The sequence below is a fragment of the Pogona vitticeps genome, chromosome 5 (assembly GCF_051106095.1).
Source record: "Pogona vitticeps strain Pit_001003342236 chromosome 5, PviZW2.1, whole genome shotgun sequence".
NCBI classification, from domain to species: domain Eukaryota; kingdom Metazoa; phylum Chordata; class Lepidosauria; order Squamata; family Agamidae; genus Pogona; species Pogona vitticeps.
Genome location: NC_135787.1, coordinates 163,060,786 through 163,078,304, shown reverse-complemented (window position 1 = coordinate 163,078,304; position 17,519 = coordinate 163,060,786). Strand labels below are relative to the sequence as shown.

General features: G+C 40.0%; 1 protein-coding gene and 1 long non-coding RNA gene across 3 annotated transcripts in view; one reads left to right on the top strand and one right to left on the bottom strand.

The window, feature by feature from the left end:
- Positions 1–6,745, bottom strand: part of MRTFA (myocardin related transcription factor A) — a 109,856-nt gene extending 103,111 nt beyond the window's left edge. For both annotated transcript variants that reach the window (XM_078376136.1, XM_078376137.1), the window contains exon 1: positions 6,593–6,745. The gene's annotated coding sequence lies outside the window, so the exon portion shown is untranslated. The remainder of the gene's footprint in view (positions 1–6,592) is intronic.
- A 35-nt stretch (positions 6,746–6,780) lies between these two features.
- LOC144583091 (uncharacterized) lies at positions 6,781–8,029 on the top strand. Its single transcript, XR_013536683.1, has 2 exons — positions 6,781–6,904; positions 7,744–8,029. It is a non-coding gene; the product is annotated as an uncharacterized LOC144583091 (long non-coding RNA).
- Positions 8,030–17,519: the final 9,490 nt, after the last annotated feature.

The window sequence follows — 17,519 nt, the reverse complement described above, 5'->3', positions numbered from 1 at the left end:
TCTTCTCCTCCTCAACCAACTTACGTCGCCACTCCCTGGTCTCTCTTTCTCCCCAGTAAGAGGGGCGTACTACCATTTCTCTCCTTCTCTTCTCCTCAGCCTCCCTCCTAGTGAGACGCACCTGTTCCCACTGGCCGGTCCAAGGGTCTTGGATGGACACCCATTCCCATCCACCCTCGTCCACGTCACACCGGCTACTGACTTCCCCTGCCGCTCCCTCCTCTGACTCCCCCTCCTCCCTTCCAACCTCTTCCCGCCCAAACCTGAGGAGTCTGGGTCCCTATACTTAACCCCTTCATGCCCCGTTCTAAATCAACGGTATCCACTGCCTGGTGTAACATCCGGGGTGGAAATGGCTTGGGTGCTGTCTGGGTGCCCACGGAGGCTCTAGGGCGAGACGGCACTCCCAACATCACCTCACGACCTGGGGAGTGGGTATCACAGGGTCTTATATTAATTTTTGCTCCAAAAAATGCATTAGGGTTTATTTTCAGGGGATGTTTTATTTTACAGTCATGTCATCTTCTTCTAGTTGCTGCACAATGGTGGAGGATGGGGTTTCACTTAACTGGGGCTTATTTTTGGGGGGTAGGGCTTATATTACGAGCATTCTGAAAAATCATACTAGGGCTTATTTTAAGGTTAGGTCTTATTTTCAAGGAAACAGGGTGCTAGGGAGAGAGGATAGGGTGGGGGAGAAAATATTCTATTGAGAGAGGTGTTCTATCTCTTTGTTTCCTAACCTCTGCATATCTGCAAACCATTTCCTTTTGAGATAAAAAAGACAAATAAAAATGCTTTGCTGCAAACGTGTCTCTGAAATTCAAGCCATCTGACTACCTATAAGCAGGCAATGCATTCAAAGACAATTTCCAACAGCCTTGAAACAGGTGGAGGACCTCACCAATGCAATAAATAAAACTTCATGAGAACTATGAGATACTGGATAAAATACAATTGGACAGCTATGTGCACACACAAAGAATTATGGAAGCTACTGCAATTAATTGAAATTGGCTATTAATTGTAGCCTGGCAACACAACCAACATGTAAACAGCACTCTACCAATTCATCACAACAATTTCCATAATAAACTTTCATACCCATGTAGATATACAACAGGAATCTGGCCAAAGCAAACAAAGGGGCAACTAACACTGTCAAAAATATCAATATGCATTTATCACATCTTTAATTCAGAAAATTTAATCAGACCCTAAACGGCACAGCACAGTATAAGGTTGATAGTTCTGAACCAGGAAGAAAGGAAATGAGAAGTTCTTGTGCAGCTACTTGAAAACAGATTTAGAACACAGAGATAATATTCATATAACATATATTAAGTGTTATGGACATTGCTAGATGCCACTTTTTAAGTAATGAGCCATATTCAGTAAAAATAATAGCAGCTAATACCAGGGTGAAGCAACAGAGAAATGTTATTACTATTATCCTTTACTTGATAATTTTACAGTGCTAAAGAATCATAGATCTGTAAAGCTGGAACACCGCCCCCAAAGAAGCATTGAGTCCAATTCCCCAGAAGCAGAAAATCCACAGCTAAAACATTCCTGACTAACAGCTATCTAATGTATTTTAAAAATTCAAATGAATGAAGTTACTTGACCACTGTAGAGCACTACACTGCACTAGTCTATAATCAGTTTTAGCAACTGCCATACAAATAATATTCACACACTCTCAGTATATACATGCCTCCCACTGGTATCTTGTGTTCCTTTCTTCTCTTTTTAGCTTTGATCCATGGTTGCATTATGAACTGTTCCATCAAAATGCACGATTCATGTAGGTGTTCCTAGAGGCTCACAATGTACCAGTAAGCTGATGATTCACAAGGAGAGGGCTGCAAACATACCTCCACATCTAGTTAGTATGAATTGTAGCATTCTTGTAGAAGGATACATGAGCAAACAAAAAGACTTCCACCTGCAATCAGAGAAGCCCTATATATTTCCTCCACTGCCCAGCATTTATTTATGCACGTACCTGGAGACTATAGATGTGCGTGTGTATATAATGTGTTTTTAAAAGAGACTGGCTTAGATCATAAAATATGTTAACTTAGGAAGTTCAGAGAAGGAAGGTTTTCACTTCTCTCATTCTATCTTCCACAGAAAGTCTCTACAGTCAAACTAAAGAAGTATCTAAAGAATACAAGATGGAGCCTGAGATGTGAGAAAATCAAGAAAAATCAGAACCATTCACCAGATCTGAAACTTTCTCTCATTTTGCAGCAGTCCACTTTCAGGAGAGCTACAAAGCACATTGGAAAGATCTTTAAACATGTTGGCAGATGAGCAGGGCCACAACACTTTCTAACATACTATAATGTATGTCACTCCTCATTAAATCATGAAATTATTCCTAGACAATCCTTGAAATTCGATTCTCTTTCACTACATATTGTTCAAGATAAAACCTATCCTCAAAACCATAGAATCAGCCTTGAACATCTAGACTAGAAGCAGACAATCATGTGGGTAACTATATATGACATCTAGGAAATTATTGCAGGTCATTATTGCTATCCAGGAAACCTTAATCTAAAGGTTGGTACATCTAAAATATATCAACTGAACATCAGTTCAAAGCACATGAATAAGAACAGAAAGACTCATACATTTTTTGGGGAGAAACCCAAAATGTTGAGATGGGCACTGTGAGACCTTGCATTGTATACCAAGCACACTTCGATGTTTTAACGAATTACTCAGTGTAAACCCAGAATTCTATACAAACCATCCCCCCAAATTATCTTTCTTAGATTTAGTAAACTACATTCTCCGATATTATTCATGAAAACAAACAAGAGATTACTACTCAACATATAGCATTCATACAGTATGTATATATCACATGCATGAACTAGATAAGGACCAGGTGGTTGTTGCAATGTGACATCAGTCATTTATGACTTATGGAGACCCTAATAAAGTTATTTGGGTATGTGAGATGTTTAAGTAGTGGCTTTACCATAGCCATCCTTCAGTGAGTTACCATGGCCAAGCTAGGACATGAACTGAAGTCTCCTCAGTCATTGCCCAATGCTCTTATCCACTGTACCAGCTGCTATCATGGCATGAGATACTGAGACGTTTTCAAAATGGGAAGCATAAGAAAGCTCTCATGTCCTCAGACTGTGACACTGGTTACAATTCTCATTATGCATTACCCAGTACATACCCAGAAATGAGAATATGATCCAATTCACCTGGCTATCACATCTACAGTTGATACAGAAAAAGAACTACAGATTACTCTAAGGCTCTAGTTTATCCCACTCTGTTGACCCCTGATGGAAAGGTTGGGATTGCTCTAAAAAATGTCAGCTACAATTACATTCTTGTTAGAGCACTCCAGCCTGTCCCTAATGGGCACTAATTCATTCCAGATTATCTAGGGTTCGAGCTTACTGTTTATTGAAACTATTAGCATCAGTCAAAATAAACACAGTTTCTTGCTGCGTGATTTCCTAGATCGCTCCAGTATGGAGATGTGTTCTTTCTATACATCAGCGGTCATATAGACAGATGGGTGTGGCCTGGCTGTGACTGCAGGTGGTACCCTCCATCCTATTTTGAACTAGGGAGAAAAAGCATTTTTAAAATTAAAAAATATTTCCCACTATTGTGCTGCACACTATAGAGCCTGTGTCCTGAGCACACTCCTATACTGCAGTGAGTCCTGGACCCTTTGTGCACAGCAGGAGAGGAAGCTGAACACCTTCCATATGCGTTGTCTCCGACGCATTTTTGGTATCACCTGGCAGGACAAAGTTCCAAATAGAGTAGTCCTAGAATGAGCTGGAATCTTCAGCGTGTATACAATATTGAAACAGCGCCGTCTACGTTGGCTTGGGCACGTCGTGAGAATGGCTGATGGTCGGATTCCAAAAGATCTCCTGTATGGAGAATTAGTGCAGGGAAGCCACCCCCGAGGGAGACCACAGCTGCGTTACAAGGACATCTGCAAGTGGCATCTGAAGGCCTTAGGAATGGACCTCAACAGATGGGAAACCTTGACGTCTGAGCGTTCAGCCTGGAGGCAGGCAGTGCATCATGGCCTCTCTCAATTTGAAGAGACACTTGTACAGCAGACCGAGGCAAAGAGGCAGTCCCGAAACAAGCAAAACCAGGGAGCTGGACAGGGGACAGATTGGATTTGTCTCCAGTGTGGAAGGGATTGTCACTCTCGAATTGGCCTTCTCAGCCACACAAGACACTGTTCCAAGACCTCCATACAGAGCACGATACCATAGTCTCTCGAGACTGAAGGATGCCTACACAAATGCCACTTACCAAAACTTTTTTTTTAATAAGAGGAGAAAGATGGAGCTGAAACATGACACTCCACACCCTTCACTTGTGTGCACCATGGAAACCCAGGTGGTGTCAGTGGTCCGTTCCACCTATTACCAACTGTGGCAGATTGCCCAGCTGCGTCCCTATCTTGATGGTGGGGCCCTCACCACTTTGGTCCATGTGCTTGTAATCTCAAGATTAGACCACTGTAATGCACTCTATGTGGGGCTACCTTTGAGATTGATGCAGAAGCTTCAGATGGTGCAGAATGCGGCAGCTAGACTACTTACTAGAACGAGAAAACACCAGCATATCTCGCCTTGCATTGGCTGCCCGTTTGTTTCCGCATTGATTTCAAAATGTTAATGATGACATATAAAGCCTTAAACAGTTTAGGACCTCAATACCTAGCAGAACACTTACTCCCACCTAGATCTACTCGAGTCACCCGCTATAGCCAGGAAAGACGGCTGAGGGGCCTAATGCTGAGAGGTGCCCAGAAAGAAAGAACAAGAAACCGGGCCTTCTCGGGAGTGGACCCTCGACTTTGGAATAGCCTGGCGTCAGAGATCTGCCCGGCACCCTCACTGGGTGTTTTTAAGAGCCAATTAAAAACTTGGCTTTTTAGGCAGGCCTTCCCTCCTGTCAATACTTGACTTTTACTTTCTACTTAATCTTTTGTTTCATATTTTCCATCTTGATTAATACTAATATTGCAAATGTAAATTGTTGTTTTAATTGTTTTTATGAATACTTTTATTGTGAGCCGCCTTGAGTAGACATATGTCTAGAAGGGTGGGATAAAAATCTAATACAGCAAATAAATAAAATAAATAAAAACAACACTTAATGCCCACCCTCAAGCAATGGGACCAGAGTGTTTCCGAAGCAGCTGATAGCTATTATAAAAGCAAAGGCAGCAGGTGGGGAACAAGAAGTGGAGGAGCACACTGCAACCATACAGACCAAAACAGTGTGATCTAATGCCAACATGTGGTTTACTACTGTGTTTCCTCCAAAATAAGACAGGGGCTTATATTAATTTTTGCTCCAAAAACACATTAGGACTTATTTTCAGGGGCTGTTTTATTTTACAGTCATGTCATCTGGAGGGCGGGGTTTCACTTAACTAAGGCTTATTTTTAGGGTAGGGCTTATATTTCAAGCATCCTGAAAAATCATACTAGGGCTTATTTTCAGGTTAAGTCTTATTTTGGGGGGAACAGGGTAGACTGCAAGTACAGGGGGCGCAGGAGCAATTCCCACGTAAACAGCAGAAGTGATCTACTCAAGACCCACTGTTCCAAAGCAATCCAGACTAGATTGCTCCCTGCTGCTAATGTAGCCTTACCTCTTTTTACTGGCTTTGTGTCCATGGTGAGTTACTCACAACCACCCAAAAGATGCTTAAATTTGAATCCTACATGCGCTTTCATGATCTAGTCACCGTTTCTGCTGACAGACCCAAAGTTGATTTGCAATTTTGTAAGAGAATGAGAAACGCTTTGCCTTCGTGAAGTTAATTACACTGAATGACCAATTTGTTCGTTACATCGACTGTGTGATTAAACAGGTTTTGGGAAATAAAACCAGATCACCGATGAAACCACGGCTGTGGTGGGGGTAGTTATAAGCCATTTTTTTTTCTTTTTTCTTTTTTTGAGCACGTGGAAGTAACAGTTTCTATGGCCCCGCATAAAAAAATCTATCAGGTTGATTATGGCGAGGAAGGCAGAATGAGAACCACGTTCACAAAACGCCAGAGGATGAAACCACACGCCAGAGGAGGAGGAGGAGGCGTTCCAGGGGAAAAGCAGGCGCCTAGCGACTGATGGGGCAAAGGGAGGAAAGGCTTAGTGGCGGCTGATCGAGATTAAACGACGGGAGAAGGTGGCAAACAAATCAAGCTAATTTAATTACGAGGCAAACGCAAGGGGCCGAGGGGCGCCCCAAAGTCACGCAGACTGACTCAGGAGGCCCGCCGTGGGAGGGGTCGCCCATCTCTGACTCACGGACAGGGAGGAGGAGACGGATGCCTCCTTTGGAAAGGGGCCCAAGGAAAGCAAGGGCGCGGCTTTCCCACATCTCTGGCATCCGTGAGAAACGGAAGGAGCGCCGCACGTCCCGGCTGAGGCCAGGACCGCTCCGGGGCGCGCTCTCCGGAGGGGCGGTTCCCTGCCCCATACATGGAGGAGCCCCTGCGCAGGAGGGGCGCGAAGCGGGCAGCTTTTCCCTCCTCGTGCGAGGCCGAAACCTGCCTTCCACTCACCCGGCTCACGACTCCATGCCAGCTGCAGAAGGCTCGCCGTCCTCTTCCCTTCGGAGCCGCCGCCGCCGCCACCGAGAGACGAAAACTTCCCTCAGTCCGCAAAGCTCCACCTCACAGCGGCCGGCTCAGCGCCTTACAGCCGCGGAAGCTCCCGCCCACCAACTTCGAGAGTGACAGGCGGAGGAACCAAACAAACCAGGGAGGCCGCTGAGTGACAACATCCCCCATCAACGCCTGTCGAGTACTTTGGAATGCTCAAGAAAGGGGCGAGGCCGAGGGGGGGTGTAGGCGGGGCAGCCAAAGGTGACTGAGGTAGGCAGCAGCCAATTAGAGCATAGAAATTATGTCATCGGCTCTAGGTAAGGTTGAAGGGGCTTGAATACCGTGGCGGTGAAGGAAGGGAGGAACTGGATCGTGGGGGGGGGGGGTTCTTAAAGGGAGAGGGCACCAACGTGTAAAGTGTGCTGGAACTTCCCTGCAAAGGCTCCGAGAGGTACCCAGGCGTGTCTTTTCTTCAAGAAAGAAGTCTTACGGCGCAACATCCGAAAGGCATTACGTAAATGCAAGCCAGCATTTCCATGCACGGTTACTTGAGAGGAAACCGACTTCCTTGCAGATTACCAGGCCTAAGATCAGATACTGTAATAGTTTTCACAGAAGTCGCAGTGTTAAGTCTGCGCAAGCACGTCTAGGCAAAGATAAAAGCAAAACAAAATAAAATAAAAATGTTCTGGCACCTTAAAGACTCTTATATTTCAATATGTTTCTGGGAAAAGAGGGGCTATTAAAGTTCAGATTGAAATATAGCAGATAGTGTTTTAAAGGTCTACTAATATTTTTGTTTTGCTTGTTGCATTTTTGTTTTGAGGTTTTTCTCTTCCTTCGATCGGATGGATAGCTGCGTGTCTCACCGAAGGAAACGGCGTAGCGTTCGAATAAAATGGACAGGACGGGATTGCCAAACTGACCCATGAGAAGTACTAAAGCAGGGCAGGCAGATTTGGTGGGTCTGTTAGGTACTTTTCTCTCTGGGTCGTCGCAGATTTTCCAAATGGGGAAAACCCGAACAATGAGGAAGTAGGTAGATATCCACTTCCAGGTTTGAAAACTGATGTTTGTTCTTTTGTGGTTTTGTTTGTTTTGGCTATTAGATAGTGCTGGTGGTCCTGTGACCAGTTTAAAAAAATAAACTGACGCTATCACCTCGCGCTGGAACAGAGAGACTTCCAGGATTTGGTCTGTGAAAAGAAGGGCCAGAAGAGGGGTGCAGCAGGGCCATCGGAATAGCTTTGGAATGCAGTCCCAGCAACATATTTTGCCCATCTTATACCAAGGGAGAAAGCTAAGATGAATTAATAAAGACCAAAGAATCATGAACATAAAATGTGGAAAGCTAGAATATACATAATAAATTTATGTAATGAGAAATTGAATGTGCAGATTGTTGCAGCTGATCATTCAAAATAAAATACAGGAGAATAATGTATATTGGCTGAAAAAGTTCAAGCAGCAGTTTTCAGCTTTTGATATGCAAAATGCTTTGTACTTCACCTCCAGTAGCCCTAGTCATTATGGTCAGTAATCAAGGAATTCTGCAAATAGAACTTCAAAATATCTAGTACACCAAAAGTTAAGAGCTGGAGTCTTACAGAATTGCTTGGATATAACAAAACATTGTTTACCACTATGGCATCCAAAGTCAGAACCATATACTGTAATAATTGAATTGGAAGGGCCTATAAGGCCATACTGAAGCTGAGGCTCCAATACTTTGGCCATCTCATGAGAAGAGAAGACTCCCTGGAAAAGACCCTGATGTTGGGAAAGTGTGAAGGCAAGAGAAGGGGACGACAGAGGACGAGATGGACGGACAGTGTCATTGAAGCTACCAACATGAATTTGACCAAACTCCGGGAGGCAGTGGAAGACACGAGGGCCTGGCGTGCTCTGGTCCATGGGGTCACAAAGAGTCGGGCATGACTTAAGGACTAAACAACAATAAGGCCATCAAGCCCTACCCCTGCTCAATGCAGGAATCCAAATCAAAGCAGATGGTTGTCCAAATTTCTCTTGAATGCCTCCAGAGTTGGAGCACTCACCATCTCTCAGGGTAATTTGTTCCACTGTCTACTGCTCTAACAGTTAAGAAGTTTTTCCTGATATTCTGATATAAATCTGATATCCTGATATAAATCTGATTTTCCTGATATAAATCTGGCTTCCTGTAGATTGAGTCCATTATTACGTCTTCTACTTCTTTGGGATTACACAAAATATTTCACCAGTATATTATCATATGCTGACTGACTGCAAAGGGATTCATTCCAATTTTATTGAGCATTTTATGTGATAAATTAAGGCTGCAATCCTAAATACACTGAAATTGAGAAGACAGATTGGAGTTGGTAGGGCTTACTGGTGAACAAAGAAACACAAGATCACTTAATACATGGATTTATTTACATCTCTCACAGAAAATGCAGTCCAGATAAAATTACTATATTAAAGGATGTTGGACTGAGACGTTTTACTTTGTACCTGGTTCACTATACAGTTACTGTGCTTGTTAACAGTACTATCAAAATGAAATACTAAGGTGGTCTTAGCAAAGGCAAATTGTTATATATGGCCATTATCACCTCACACTGAAGCATTTCTGAATCAGAAGATATAACTCAGTACAGCACACTGAAAACCCAAATACATTAACATTCAAGGTATTACAGAAATAGAAGACAATATGTAATGTCCCTTCAAATATTACTGATTTATGCTGTTACTAGCAGTGGAATAGTGATACTCTATTATTCATGGACTTTCTTCCCCAGCTCCCTCTTGTGTAGACTTCATCTTGCTTACTCCATCTTCTTCTAAACCTAAAACAAGAGCTGATGATCATTGATTGGCGCTTAATTGAACCAGAGTTGGAGGGAAACAAAGACTAGTTATTCCAACCTTCTTCAGTATAGGAAATCCACTGCTACAGCATGCCTAATAGATGGCTATCCACACTCTTCTTAAGGTTACTTGTTTTCCAAAGCAGTTGATTTCATTACTGATCAGATCCTGTGTTCAGAAAACCATTTGTCACACTTGACCAAAATGTCCTTTCTTGTATTTTGAAAAGTGATTCAGGTCCTATCCTATCCTCTGGAAAAGCAGAGAAAAATTTGCTCCATTAAGTATGTATATAGTAACATTTAATTTTTAAAATATGGCTACCATATTGCCTCTTTGTTGTCTCTTATTCAGAGTATATATACTCAGCTCCTTCAACTCTTCCTCTAAAGACCTTTCTTTTTTATGATAAATGTCTCCCAGCACCCAAGGCAGTTTACAAGGCATTTTAAAAAGTACCACTATCTACAAAGTAATAAGTAAAATATGCATAAATCAATTGCACTTAGAAAACACAAATAATTTGAATTCCTTCTTTATTTGTATCAGAGCATTACACAATTCAGAATCATGGCAACACATTAACTACAGCACAATATAGGCAAAATCAAAAACCAATTAAAGTGTCAGAACAATCGTTGTATTTTTGATGAAAGCTTGAGATTTGTGCAGAAACTTTTCCTCAGCTTCAACTGTTATCCAAGGGATCAGCGTCCATGAACTTGAGTTTGCTGCTGTTCCTTCTGGAAGTTAAAGATTTGCTGGCTGCACACCATTGCCCAGGAGATGCCCAAGTGTACTTTTCTACTCTGGAGAGGCTCCCTATGTGGTCCCCATAATCTGAATGCAAATGCTAATGATAATTAATATTAAAATCAATAGAAAGAATATCAGCACACCCAATTCAAACCCCTGTACTTGTCAGGCAGGCAGCTACCAAAGACAGCCCAAATAAAAAGATTTGTGCCTGTAGACAGGATGACAAAAGAGGGATGGTCAGTTAAATGTCCCTTGCCTGCCAGAGAGCGCAAGAGCCTGGAAGCAGGCATTGAGAAGGCCCATCACCAGAGGAGACTCTGAAAGACCAGGGGTGGTGAGGGCTTCTCCTACATATTCAAGCTCCAGGCACACTTGTAGGGGGCAATATGATCTTTCAGAGTGGTCTTTTGGTAGGCTTGTGACCTTCTAAACACCTATATGCTTTTCATAAATCTCTAAGGACTCTCACTACCTTTGACACGGCCTAATACCATACTTTTAAGTTGAACTTTATTTGCTGTTGGAGTCTGTCATTTTTAAAATTGGGTGTATGTGCTGGTGGATGGGTTATTATTATTTTTCTTTACTGCTGTTAGCTACCCAGAGTAGCGCTCTGTCACCAGACAGTTGGAGGGAAATAAATAAATAAATAAATAAATAAATAAATAAATAAATAAATAAATAAATAAATAAATAAACAACCAAACAAATAAATAAATAAATAAATGTGATGTTGAAGGAACTTAGAATTGCTTTAAAGTTTCAGACTGTCTCATCACAATGCTGATGTGTGTTTAGCTTTTGGCCTTACATCCCTTTTACCACTCAGTTAGAAAAGTGTCCACAATTCTATATTTTTGCATCTATTTTCTCTACTCCTAAAAGCACAGGTAGAGAGTGTTTATCTCTGTTGAATGTGAGGGCGGATGTCTTCCTGAGTTTTAATCTACTTCACCATTCAACCAAGATCATCTTGAGTCCTGGCTGTTTGGAACAATTTTCATAACGATTTCTGTATTAATTCAGTAATGTTACATAAAATGGAGAATCATACTTTTGTTCACAATTTAAATTTATCTACAATCATTATCATCCTCTTCTAAGTCACTGTTTCACCACTGAGAATAAATGAGATTCCTGTCTTCATCAAAAGAAATATTTCCATTTCACTGTACTTAAATCCCTCCATTTGTAAAGAAAGCAGAGATTAAATAGCGCTAAAAGTAACTAAATAGCCCTCAGTTATTCAGGTTATGCAGCCAAATAAATGCTTTGAACAGCCTTGCTAATAGGATTTGGGTTCTATATAATACTATAGCACACAGCAGAAAGGAATTTATTTTAGTTTACAGATTCTGACCTCTAGTGGCTGCATTATTAAATAGCCCTTTTTTGTGCTATGTTATGTCACAGGAAGCAATAACTGTATTATTGGAAAAAAGTTATTACACAATTGCTAATATACCATATCGTGATAGTAGTTTTGCACTTTTACTATTAGTATTAGAATTTCAGAATTTCTTGTTTTCTTATAACAAACTTCTAACACCAGTCACCAGGTGATGAGGCGTTTAAAAATTGCCTCCCACTAAGTGGCTGAAACCAGCTCTCTGCTCACCTTAAGCAATGTGCCTGGAAGATTGTCTCTGCCATGACCATCTTGGAACTTTCATTTGTAATTTTTCTACTCTAAGCCTGAAGAAGTTAATTTTATTAACAAAACCCTACATTTAATGTTTTATTTTTAGTGATCTGAATAAAGGTATCACCTCTTCTATTTTTAAATGGCTAGCCACAAGACTCTCTTGACTAAATTTTTAAAAATTAGAAACCTAAGATAGCTGTGCTGACAGAGGGAAAAATCCATATTTGATATATAATTGTAGCTTTGTTGTTGTTGTTGTTTAGTCGGTATTAGGATCAACCAGCTCTATACAGACAGCAAAAATAAGACCTGGAGGTGATTGTGGCTCTGATCATCAGCTTCTATAGCAAAACTCAAGCTTAAACTGAAAAAAAGTAGGAAAAACCACTGGGCTAGTCAGGTATAATCTAAACAAAATCCCTTATGAATACACAGTGGAAGTGAAGAACAGATTTAAGGAACTAGATTTGGTGGGCAGAGTACCTGAAGAACTATGGATGGAGGCTCGTAACATTGTACAGGAGGCAGCAACAAAAACCATCTCAAAGAAAAGGAAATGCAAGAAAGCAAAGTGGCTGTCCAACGAGGCCTTACAAATAGCAGAGAACAGAAGGGAAACAAAATGCAAGGGAGATAGGGAAAGTTACAAAAAATTGAATGCAGACTTCCAAAGACTACCAAGGAGAGACTAGAGGCCCTTCTGAAATGAACAGTGCAAAGAAAAACCAGAGATCTGTTCAAGAAAATAGGAGATATTAAAGGGACATTTTGTGCAAAGATGGACATGATAAAGGACAAAAATGGTAGGGACCTAACAGAAGCACAAGACATCAAGAAGAGGTGGCAAAAATACACAGAGGAATTGTACCGGAAAGATCTGGATATCCCGGACAACCCAGATAGTGTGGTTGCTGACCTTGAGCCAGACATTCTGGAGAATTGGCCTTAGAAAGCACATACTTTAGACACCCCACAGCTTTTAGTGCAAGAGATTAAAAGCCCAGACCTAGGATACTGAAAAGTGGGTATTTGTTTACTCATAAATTGATCCACAATTTAGTTGTAAAATAATTGAGTGGCTTCAGAAATATTATGCTGAGTTAAACACTGAAGCAGTTGGGGTTTCCAGCAGCTTTTTCTGTGATGAAAACAGTAGGGTAAAGAGAAATAAGTTTTTGGAGCTTTACAGTATTCCTTCTTCTTTTTTAAAATTATAAACTACAACATAAAATACATAAACCAAAATACAAATCAATTGTGTTCCCCACCACTCTAGTCAGGAACTCTTACAGTAGTCCTCTTCTTCCATTGTCTTTATTCTTCTTCCTTTATTGTCCTCTTCTCCAGAACTGCATATTGGCAGGAAAATTCTCTATTTCAGTCACTAATCTTAATGGAGAGTTAGATGAACATAGATTTTTTTAATATACTTATACCACACATTTAACATAGTTTTTAAAAAGGGGTTACTGATTTCACTTATTTTATATTTTTTACTTATTCCAAACAGATATTTTTCAATATCAACCTGTATTTCTGATGATTCCATTTTCCACCAAATTAACCTTTACGGGTTATGGGATATATATAATTTCCCCAATAAACCTCAATTGATTACCCATATATTTAATTTTTAATATTTGGTATACCTATACCTTCTTTTTTATTGTCTTATATCAATACCTTTTATTTATTCTGGCTTTCTTCCCTTCATTACAATATCTATTCATCTGTCCTTGCCAAAATTTAAAATAATCTTCTGTTAATTGTACTGGTAACATCGTAAATTAAAAATTAATCTTTGATAAAATCATCATTTTCATCAATACAATCCTTCCAAACCAATATAGTTTAAAACTGGAATATTCCTGTAGCTTAATTTTAATATCCCTTTTTAATTTATTATAATTATGCTATTTTATTTTCTGAGTATTCTTTACTAAAGCTATACCTAAATATTTAACAGATTTAGATATCCTAAAATCATATTTATCAGCAAACTTTTCTTGTTCTAATTTATGATTAAACACAATTATTTCAAATTTTTTCCAATTTACATATAATCCAGTTATTTTTCCAAAATTTTCTAAATAGTTTTTATTTTTATCCATACTTTCTAATGTATTTTTAACTGTCTAAAGGGAACCATCAGCAAATAAGTTACTCTTTATTTTGTTATATTCAGGGCTTGAAAAATCCACTTGTCCACTCGTCTGTGATGAGTGAAAAAATGCTGCTTGACGAACTACAGCTCTTTCCTTGCCTCCTTACCCTCAGCCTGTCTGTCTGTCTCTCTTTCTCTCCTGCAGTCCTCCCCTCCCCCTTCCCATTGCAAAAGGAAAAACAGCCCTCTTCCGAGAAGAGAGTTTGAGCGGCACCTGCTCCCAATTTTAACCAAAAGACCTGGCTCCTTAAGAGGTCAGGCACTTTTGCTTTCAATTTTATTTCTGCTGGAGACAATCAAAAGAAAGGTGTTCAAAATACAAGTTTCATGACCCCACAGGCACACAGGTAATAAAGCAACCCAAGTCTGAGGGTATATTTATTTTGGGTTTGTACACATTGTTATGTAGAAAGTGCCTAGCTTAAATTTAAATTTAAGTTTAAACATAAATTGCAAGGCTACAGTCCAGTCATGCTGACTGGTGAAATTTTTGACTGAATGGTGAGACATTCTAAAAGTTTTCAAGCCCTGGTTATATTCACCCATACCACTATTTTAATCATAATTCCTTATTGCATTTGCTAACATTTCAATAATCAAACAAAACAGAACTGGGGAAAGAGGGCAACCTTGTCTAGTGCCTTAGCCTAGAACTATCTGTTCTGTCATCCTGTCATTAACTACTACTGCGGAAGTGTTCTCCAAATATAGTTGATCTATTACCCCCATAAATTTCTTTTCAAAACGCCAACCCTTTAAAAGAAACTTTAATGTTGGCTATTCTACACAATCAAATGCCTTAAAATATTTAATGATAAAATACCTGCCTTTATATTATTTTTTTTCTATACAGTGGTGCCTCGCTTAACGAGTGCACCGTATAGCGATGTTTCCATATAGCGATCCCTTTTTCGGGATCGCTATATGGAAACATACCCAATCGTCGCAATGGGGAAAACCCACATTGCGAAGATCGGGTATTGCGGCGGCCATTTTGGAGCCGCCGAACAGCTGTTCGGCGGCTCCAAAATGGCCACCGGAAGCCCGGAAATGGCTGCCGGCAGCCGTTTTCACGCCGTGCCCTTGCTTAGCAAAGGCGCGAAAATGGCTGCCGGCAATTGGAATCCTCGCTGAACGGGTAAGTAAGAAAGGTATTGGAACGCATTAAACTAAGTTTAATGCGTTTCAATACATTTTCCCTACCCGTTTAGCGACGATTTCACATAGTGAGGGTTAATCCGGAACGGATTAACCTCGCTATGCGGGGCACCACTGTATTATATATAATATTCAAAACCCTCCTAGTTAAATTTGCCATTTGTCGTACCTTTAAAAAACCATGCTGATTTTCTTTAATATATTTTGTAATGAATTTATTCATTCTATTTGCTAAAATTGCTGTAAATATCTTTGTATCTTGATTTAATAACGAGATAGGTCTATACAAGCTTGAATCTGTCAGATCTTTATTGGGTTTTGGGATAAGAGCTGTTAGTGAATATTTCCAAGATTCTGGAATTTTTCCTCCTTCCAATATTCCATTATAGAATATTTTCAACTTGGTGATCAGTATTGATTTAAAAGATTTATAATATTCTGTTCCCATTCCATCAAAGCCTAGAGTTTTACCATGTTTTAGTTTGTTGATAACCTCTGCAATCTCTTCATCCTTTATCTCTTTTTCTAATTCTCTTTTATCACTCTGTCATGAGTGCTTCCGAAGATCTGGACCCAGAAGGGTTAACTGTGGCTGAGGAGAATGTGGAGAGATCGGAAACAGCTGAGCAGCCTCCAGGTTCTCCCTCCACAGCAGACAGGCTTTGGGGCAGGCTTCGGAAAAGACTCAGGGCAAGAAGAGCAGAGGATCGCTCTAAGGCTTTCCACAGGGACCTGCGTTCACCTAGCCCTGAGTACTAGCAGAATAGAGAGCTTTCCAACAGCTCAAGGATCTGTTTTAGGGTAAAACAAGCTTCAGCGAAGCCAGAAACTTCGTGGAAGCAAGGAGTCAACATCTTGGCTGGCATCCACGTCTCTTGTTCCTGAACTCTGGACCTTGACCCTGGACCTGCACTGGTATTGAACTTTGGACCTTGGCCCTGGACTACGTACTCTGAACTCTGGATTCTGACTGTGTATCTGACCCTGGACTTTGACTTTGGACTGCACTCTGTAAGTTTGTTTTGGAACTCTGGTTTGCATTCTTGGTATCTCTGACCTTGGACTGGTTTATCGGACTTCGGCTATTGTAACCCCCGGGAACGTGACACATTCTCTAATAGTTTACTATTTACATTCTTTAATATAACTTTCTGTAGCTTATTGCAGTATATTATTTCCTTTATAAATTTTTTGATAAAATTCTTGTAATATTACTAATTTTTCTTTAATCAGGCTGCAATTCTTTCCTGTTTTATCTCTAATCACTCCAATTGTATTTTTAATCTTTTAGTTTGAGATACTCTAGCTAAACCTTGTATTTTTATTAATATACTAAAAAATTCTTCTTCAAATATATCAAATCCCTCTGAACCTTTTCTAACTCTATGCTTTCTCTTTCCTTTTAGCTTGAATCTCTAGTAGTTTATCTCTATGAAATATTTGCTTTCTAAATCTTTTAATGATTCTTCTCTATTTTTTGCTTAATTTCTTCTCTCAATTTTTTTATTCTGCATTATTCGCTTATAGCAATTCCTCTCATAGCTCCTTTCATGATATCCCATAACACTCCTATTTCACTCCTACCTGCTTTATTTATTGACCATATTTCTATCCATTATTTTTAGCCCTGTCCGTTACATCTATATACTAAAAAATATTGGAATCTATCCTCCATCTTCTAGTCTCTCTATAATCTCTCTTAACTGTAATCTCCATCATCATCGACACATGACCCGTTATTTTTATCACATCTGTATCTGCTACTTTAGAAATTAGGTTTTGAGATATAAACATAAAATCTATTCCAGAATAACTATTATGTACAGAGGAATAATAAGTAAATCTGCTTTCATCTCCCTTCAATTCTCTCCATATCTTTTAAATCCTTAGTTTTCAATATCTTACTCAATAGGGCACTTCTTTTATTCAATTAATCTTTTTTACATAGTTTTATCCTTTACCTTATGTAAAACCATGTTAAAATCTCCTGCCATAATAACATATTCCTTTCTAACCTTCTCCATCTCTTTAACAACAGTTTTATAAAATTCTCCTTGGTTTACATTTGGTGCATAAACATTTACTAATGTATAGTCTGTTACATACAGCACTGATGTTACCTGTCTGTCATGGGTTTGGAGGGAAAGTTCCATCCTATGGGGAGTGGAAGGCGGGACATCAGGAGGAGGGGCTGTACTGTATATATATATGTGGAGCGTGTGTGGAGAAGAAGAAGCTGAAGAAGCAGCAGCTGGGAAGAAGAAGCTGGTGTGGGAGTCTGTGTGTCAGACAGGGTACTACTG